At 40.8% G+C, this 5,901-nt stretch overlaps 1 pseudogene; it reads right to left on the bottom strand.

The window, feature by feature from the left end:
- Positions 1-1,783: 1,783 nt before the first annotated feature.
- LOC103085650 (serine/threonine-protein kinase MARK2 pseudogene) lies at positions 1,784-4,887 on the bottom strand (annotated as a pseudogene).
- Between the last annotated feature and the right edge of the window lie 1,014 nt (positions 4,888-5,901).

The raw sequence follows: 5,901 nt of genomic DNA, 5'->3' as shown, positions 1-5,901 counted from the left end.
AAAACAAGCAAATAACAAGGTAAGCCATAGACAAGACACACACTACACACCCAGTGAATGGACTCATACAGGTATTTCTGCCATTTGCTTCTCGCTTGACTCTATGCTGGAACTGTTCGTTTTCAGCAAGTTAGAATGATTTTTAAAATCCTGAATTCGCAGCTGCTAGAATATTTACTTCTCCTAAATGAAACCACTCTTTTCATAATTCAGGATTCCGGTGATACAATAGCTGCTGAATTGAAAGTCAGCACCAAAAGGTGACCCATGGAAATGGCAGGGAAAGTAAATCAAATATCAAATAAAGCCAATTCCTTCACTCTCCCCAGCTGATTACTGTTCTTTAGAAGATAAAATATTTAATCCATCCTAGAGCTATGGAATCCAGGGGCTCTTATTACTGAACAGCTTTATTGCAACAGGTTGGATGTGTTCATCTTAGCACTTTATAACTTTGCCTGGAAAACATTTATACTCATGAGGTCATTTGGCTAAGCTTTATTGGCTTATATTTATCCCAGAGAAAAGAAATTTATTTTTCTTTGCAGAAGTAGCTCAGTGCTTTCCTGTTTTCTCATGCCATCCTTGATTTTAAGTGATTACAGTTTTAACCGTCTGATCCAGAGATTTTATATCTTATGCTTCCTTTTTGCTCTAGAGGGCATGATGTGAATGCATTTACTATGCAACATGTAGTCTATTATTATAAAGAACGGTTTACTTTAGTCAGCTCAAAGAAATGCTAATAGACATTATGAGTTAATAGCAGGAAGAGAGAGAGAGAGAGAGAGAGAGAGAGAGAGAGAGAGAGAGAGAGATGTGTGTTGTGTTTCCATTTGGATGGTTTGTCTTTACTTCAGTAGACCAATCTCCTCTCCCCTGCAAAAATAGAAGAAAAGACAGAGAAAGTCACAGGAAGAGGAGAAGTGCCAGAGGGGGAAACACACTAGTCCACACTGGGGGCAGAGCAGCTATAGCCAGCCTCCTTCTCCTCTTATCTCTCTGGTGGGTCGTGGCAGCCTTTTCAAGCTGAAACTCCACGGTGATGTTAGAGGCAACGTTTCTAAAGGCCATGGAAATGCTTGATATCCACTTAAGTCAAATATATTGAGGGACCTCAGTGGTACTTTGCACACCACCATCTTCCACTGCATGTAGTCCTTTTGGCCCTGGGAACTACGCATGTACAGCAGCAAGTATTGGGCTGGCCAAAAAGTTCGTTCGGGTTTGTCCATAAGATGGTACAAAAACCCGAACGAACTTTTTGGCCAGCCCAATATTTTTTTGTTTGTTTGTTTAGCTCACACTGGCAGCTGTTTGCATCCAGGACCTTGCACATCTCCCAGAAGACTCCATGTGCTTGTGATACTTCATACTCCATGTAAAGTAGAGTGGGCACCACTTAGTCTCTCGAAATTCTTTTATCATTGCTTCTGCTGCCTACCAGGTGAAGTTTGAGAGTCTCCACTAGTTCTTCTGGCCCTGACTGTTGCCAGAGGGAGAGGCTCGGGTCTTCCCACAGGGCAAATTCTGCTGGTTGTGTATATGTCAGAGCTGTTCAGCTTGGAAGGAATTCCCTGTCTGGGGCTCCACCATTGTGGGAAGTCACAGGGACATGCTGACAGGGCAGTGCCGAGGCACCTCGCCATTGCTGTCTGTGAGGCTTGGCTGGGCTTCACTAAGGCTGTCATGGATTTCTAGTGCAGGCAGGGCAAAGGCTGGGTCAATCGCAGCAGAAGCAGAAGCTGGTGGAGGCCCCAGAACCTAGCCTGGTCAGGCTCTTTTATTTCTGGTGGAAGCTGGCCCTCTCCAAAAATGGGGAATTCCTGTTTTGATTTCTGCTGGTGGAGAGGTCACTCTTTGCACAGGGAACAGGAGTTATTTTCTTCTTTGCCAAGACAATCAGAGAGGTGGCAGGCAAGTTGACTGTGCTGCTAGCATTTTGTTCTGGTTCATGGCCATCTGAAGGCTGCTAGTTTTCTGCACTGCTACTCTGAGTATTCTGAGAATTAGAGATGGAAATGGCAGGACCAGCATTATTGCTGACACCCCACTGGTTGGGGTTGGCAGAGACTATTCTGTACCTTGTGAGATGGGAAAGGACTGCTGCTGTTGGTCAGATTAGGTAAAGGCTGGGGCCTCAGGGCAATAGTACAGCCCTCCAATTCTGTGCTCTTGTGTCCCAGGAGCTGATGGGCGGCCATCACCTCGAACTTCTGGCCCATCAGTGAGTACCTGATCTCTTCTTGTGTGTAACCTATTGACACCATCAACTCTGGGGGTCTTTGTAGTCAGAGAGCAGTTCCACATAAGGCTTTAGTTCATCTTTATGACCCAAATTTATCCATGAATCTTTCATAATTTGATCAAACGTGCCTCTCTTGCTGGCAGTGCTTCTCTTGGTGGAACTGAGAATGAGAAATTTCTTGAGCAGGTTTTCACACTCCATGGACAAGTAGAAGGGAATATGGTATATTTCACTCAGTAACTTCTCCCATGGCTTCTTGAGATAAGAAGGCAGGGATCAGATGACCCCTGCATATAGGATGACTCTCAGTCTCCACACCTCCCACACGGGTCTATCTTAAATTTTTCCCTGGAGTAGTTTTGGGGCAGCAAAATTACTGCCACAGAAGTTACGTAGCTGGTTGCCAAATGTGAATTTGTTGCTGAAGCCAGAGTCTACAATCTTGATGTTCACGTCAGCATCCAAGAGCAGGTTTTCTGCCTTTCAGTCTCTATAAAACAACCCACTTCTGTTGGCAGCACTGCACAACAGATACTTTCTGGTAGAATTTTCTTCAAGCCTCTTTTCCTTTCATGTGCCATGAGCTACTAGGTAATCAAACACATCTCTTCCACTAGCATATTCCATGATGAGGTAGAATGTTTTCTCAGTCTTGAGATTAAATAGCTTTTCCTCTCTTGGTGAAAATAAACCCTGAATTTTCTAAAGTTTAGTACTGAGATTCATACTCACTGTCAATTCACTCTCAGAAATACATAACTTGAAGTTATATAAAAATAGAGCCTAGGAATTTCAATATTTACCTTGAAGTGACAGATTTATAATCCACATAAGAAAGTGCTTAATTTCCCTCTAGTTAATTGTATCCAATAGTTTTTAGAGGATTTTCTAGGTACACAAACAATCACCATTGGTGGTAGTGTAAACTGGTGTAAATATCTTTCAGTGGGGATTTCACAGTATCTATGAAATTAAAACATGCATGTGCTTTTAACTTACAGTTCCATTTTTATAAATCTATTATACTTATATGGACACATATGGAAATGCTTATATGGACACAAAGATATGTGTGCAGGGATGATCACAGCAGCATTATTTATAATAATGAAAACTTTATAATGATGAAGAACATGAGCCAAGATGAATGTCCATCCATAGAGAGATGACAAATTATCTATGGTACAGTCATACTTTGCTTAATGGATTCCTATCATTTTGCTCATCCAGATAACTTTTACCCTTGTGATATTTGTTTAGAGATGTGGAGAGACCATTATTGAAACCACACCCAGTTCCTGCTCCCAACAATGTGGTTTAAGATGGAAATTGGCATATTTTAATTTCTCTGTCTGTAGGCCAACAATTACCCAATGTTCCAGACTTGGGTAATTGAACAAGGATGTGACAGTCATAATTCCCCGGACTTTTACATACAGTTGATTGAGCCAGAGATGGATACCTAACCCAAGGTGAATCAGTTAAAGTCATGCCATAGAGGTTTTTGAAGTGGAACTAAAAAAGGGAACCTGGGAATTTTTTGGTAGCCTCATTCCCCTTCCTGTAGAAATTATTAGCTTTGCAATGAGAGAGACAATCCAGCTGACAATATGCAAGAATCTGAGTTTAGAGAAGAGTGTACAAAATTTTGATTTCAGGAAATATTGAGGCCCAACTCCACCTTCTGATACTATAGTTTAATTATTTAATCCTTCTTTGCAATTCATGAACCAATAATTTTTGTTTTGATGTTATATTGGTGAGTAAAAAGGCACATTTCATAACAACATGAATAACTTGGTATAATTTTTATAAACCTTACACCTTATTTGTATATGAATCTAAAAATCATCATATAAGACACAGAGCAAAGTGTTGACAGTGATTTACCCTTGTAGTGGGCAAAAAGAGAGGGAAACACTTTTGTTTTTACACTGTATACTTTTATACTGACTAGCATTCTAACAGTTAACTCAGTTTTATAGTTGAAAAATAATTTTAAAATCCCATCAACTAAAAACTTCGAGGAAGAGTATATGAAGAAAAACAAACAAGTGCCTTGCACCACTCACTCTTGAATATTCTGGTGCCAAGCGCACCTGCATTCACTGGTTTCACAGTGAAGCCAGTAGAGAATCGTAATTGCTTGTGATAGAAAGCCAAAGTTGTGGAGTGATTTCCCAACTCACAAATGCCTAATTTATGAACATCTGGCAGGTAAAGAGAAAGCTACTAGCCCAGGCTAACTTGCCAGGAGACAGCATAGCAGAGTGAGAAATGCTTCAAGTTTGCATCTTGAATTGTGATCCTCTGTTTACCAGCTAACCAAGTGAGTTATTGAGCCTTTCTGCACCTCTGTTCCTCATCAATAAAATGTGCTAACAGTGATTCTTAACTCATAAGATTGCTATGAAGTTTAGCAGAAATAGTGCGTGACAAAGCCTGGCACATACAATGCACTCTCTCTATGCAAATGTTAGCCATCCGCGTTGTAGAAGGCAGCATGTCCTCTAGATGCTCAAGATTTCACTGCATCTCTGTATTTTTTCTCTAATGTAAAGCTTGGTATCTGTTACCAGGTACAGACAGCAAATCCCTTGGAATAACGATTTTCCTGTCATGGTGACAAATTTCGACATGTTCGAATCAATTTCTTCAGAATTAATTCTTGTCCCACATATCTGCACCTCATTTGATTGGAGCAGAGCTACACTTACGTTTATTAAGTTCATCACAATAAAAGCAGAGAGCTTGTTTTACTTCATCTTTGCCATTTCAAAAGATTCATGTTTTTTTTCACACAGTACAAATTCCTGAAGTCTGATATCCCTTCGAATCAATGGAGTCTTTCAATATGCACCATCCAGGCAGCAGGCCAGGAGCTACTTGGGAGGTAGGGTGTTATTGCCTGAAATGGGCAGGCTTGGCCATAGCCATCCATTGTATCATGGCTCTATGTATTATTTACATTGCTAATACTAGATGCGTTGAGTTTAGTTGCCTTTTAAAATGTCCTCAAAAATAATACTCTATGACTAAGCAGTGAAACAGACGATATTGTATATCCAAAGACTTATAGAATAGAGCAGCATGATATATATTAGGACTCTATATCTAAACACATCTAAAATAAAATTTCTAGGGCTTCCCTGGTGGTGCAGTGGTTAAGAATCCGCCTGCCAATGCCAGGGAACCGGGTTCGAGCCGTGATCCAGGAAGATCCCACATGCCATGGAGCAACTAAGCCCGTGCGCCACAACTACTGAGCCTGCACTCTAGAGCCCATGAGCCACAACTACTGAGCCCACAGGCCACAGCTACTGAAGCCCACGTGCCTAGAGCCTGTGCTCCACAACAAGAGAAGCCACCGCAATGAGAATCCCACGCACTGCAATAAAGAGTAGCCCCTGCTCGCCGCAACTAGAGAAAGCCCTCTCACAGCAATGAAGACACAACACAGCCAAAAATGAAAAAAATAAATAAATTTATATTAAAAAAATAAATTAAATTTCTATGTCAGAAAGTATTGTGTTGGAAGTTGACTACACTTTATCTTCCTTTGTTGTTCATAAAATAATAACACTATGATAGCTTTTAACTTAAATTCAAATAAATATACTAATCCACATCAAGAAATATGTGGGCTTCCTCAC

The sequence above is a fragment of the Lipotes vexillifer genome, unplaced genomic scaffold, assembly GCF_000442215.2.
Source record: "Lipotes vexillifer unplaced genomic scaffold, Lipotes_vexillifer_v1.1 scaffold1062, whole genome shotgun sequence".
Taxonomy (NCBI): Eukaryota; Metazoa; Chordata; class Mammalia; order Artiodactyla; family Lipotidae; genus Lipotes; species Lipotes vexillifer.
Note: the sequence above shows the minus strand (reverse complement) of the source record. Positions and strands in the feature narration are given on the sequence as shown.